Below are 2,378 nucleotides of genomic sequence, written 5' to 3' on the forward strand. Positions count from 1 at the left end.
CAGTGGCACGGTTAGGGCTGTCAATGGAAGAATATCCGTCGGATATTTGGATATCCGATATCCGACAGGTTAAGCATTATCGGATATTCGATATCCGAGAATATCCTATAGGATATCAAAATCAGATATCGATATCCGATAGGTTAAGCTATCGGATATCGGATATTTATCCGATAATATCCTGTAGTGACAAAAAATGAAAAGAACCTGTAATCAGAGATGAAATTCAAGTTACAGACTTACAGTGTAATCTGTAATCTTTAATCTGAGGCGAAATTCTCATACATACCATCTGAATTGTCTTCAAACGCATAAACAGTCTTAAAACGTTACACTTAAGTAGTTATGTCTCTAAGTAAGTCTCTTATTCACACACATACATGAAATTAAACACAAGCAAATGCTAAAGAAAGTAAAAACTGGAAACACAAAGTATGATAAGTACAGTGTGTCTCTGTCACTCTCATCTCCATCCTCTGACTCTCTTGTCTTCATTCGTCTTCGGTTTCCAAATTTTCCACATCTGCATTATAACAAGTCATTGAAGTCGACATTCATATAAGAATAAGATACTCATCATAAAAATTTAAAATTAATTATTCAAAAGTTAACTGATAAGATTATAACACACATTTATTCTCAAGGATATATAAATTTGTTGCTCGTGTAAGGTGGATCACCGGTCAGCGAAAATACCAGATGCGAATCAATTTGGTTAGTCCAAGTATAACGGCATCAGGTGAATGCAGTTTAATTCAAACTCTATGAGCTAAACACCTCAGTTGAAAAAAATGATGCGTCTCACTAACTCTCATATAAAATTGTAGGAGGAGCAAGAAGGGTTGTAGAAGAACCAATTAAGAGGTTTGATGGATATATTCTGCACTGTCAAATGGCTACTGATCATCAAAAGAACAAACTTGGTCTTGGAGTTGGTGGTTTTAGTCCATATACAGGTGTTAGTGCTGGTTTTCAACATGAAGATGAGAAGCAATGCATCTCTCAATACCAACTATTCTGTGCAAAGTTAGTGCAGGTTCCTAGAGATACAGGGTACTTTGTTCGGAAGGGAACTTAAAAATTTGTGAAGTTATGCACCACAAAACACAGAAAAATACTAATAATACATGATAAGCTTTTAAGAGACATGAGAATACAACATCTGGCTAAACTTCACATCATTTTTCTAATCAAAATACTAACAACACTTGGAGATTACAACTTACATTCTTCTTCTTTGCTGCTACTGGAGTTTTAGCACCTTTCTTGGGAGTCTGCAATAAACATTAACAACAAGAGATCAGTACCTGAGTTCGATTAACCATAAAAGTATCATACGTTATCTCGGCCTTCATAATTATGAGTTTAGAGGCCAAATGAATCTGATTCCATTTCAGGCCTTATTAGTTGAAATATATCAGTACCTAAACAAATTTTCCTTCACACTAACCATAAAAGACACGTGACGAAAAAGAAACCCAGCACCTGAAAAACCAATTGAGTTGAGATGAGGTTAATGATTATTCTCGGATTTGAAATGAATGCAAAGGCCTGAACAACAAAATTTGTAGATATTAGCCAAGAACAATTATATTGTGGACACACTTGAGCCGTAAGTGGGTTGCAGACAGCTAAAATTTATTCCCCTTGGTGTCAACATTGACCCAAATAAAGAGGAACGTCTCCATCACCTGAAATCCATCGTTATTTTTACTAACAAACAATTGAAGAACACCTAAAAGGAAGAAATTAATGAATCATATGAAACTAAAGGAAGATCAAGCGTATTTCATTAAGGAGCATTATATACTTACAAAATTTGATTCCGTATTTGAAATTGATGAAACCCCAATTTCTTCTGCAGATTTTTCTTTGATGCTGGCTTAAGCGGAGATAGATAGCTTTCTGTGGAGAGAAAATAGCCCAATGTTACATTTACAAAAGTAGAGCAAAGAGACATACCTCAAAAGTGAGTATGCAAAATCTCCCCTTGAATAAGAACTGAACACATACAAAATACCCGTAGATAAATAAAATGGATACGTTGCAAGGTGAGATTGAATCACTCCAAGAGTTCTTTCCTTCATTGAGTTTGAAAACTCATAATTATGAAACCCTAATTTGGAAACTCATAATTATGAAACCCTAATTTCATAAGAATCGAACATAGAAATCGAACATGGAAATAAAAGATAATCAGTACCTGATTGAGCGGGTGAGTGATTGATAAGCAAAGCAACTGAGTGAGTGATTGATCGAGAGTGATCGAGAACTGAGAAGAGAAGAGGAGGAAAAAAGGAAAAGGAAATGACTCGGTTCTCGACTGAATTGACTGATAATCGATTGAATTGACAAAATTACAATTATACCCATAATTC

General features: G+C 35.0%; 1 long non-coding RNA gene across 1 annotated transcript; it reads right to left on the reverse strand.

Moving 5' to 3' along the window:
• Window positions 1–1,507: 1,507 nt before the first annotated feature.
• Window positions 1,508–2,078, reverse strand: LOC113361951. Its single transcript, XR_003365438.1, has 3 exons — window positions 2,021–2,078; window positions 1,815–1,905; window positions 1,508–1,691 (listed from the first exon to the last, which is right to left on the reverse strand). It is a non-coding gene; the product is annotated as an uncharacterized LOC113361951 (long non-coding RNA).
• Window positions 2,079–2,378: the final 300 nt, after the last annotated feature.

This window comes from Papaver somniferum, chromosome 3, assembly GCF_003573695.1.
Source record: "Papaver somniferum cultivar HN1 chromosome 3, ASM357369v1, whole genome shotgun sequence".
Lineage (NCBI taxonomy): Eukaryota > Viridiplantae > Streptophyta > Magnoliopsida > Ranunculales > Papaveraceae > Papaver > Papaver somniferum.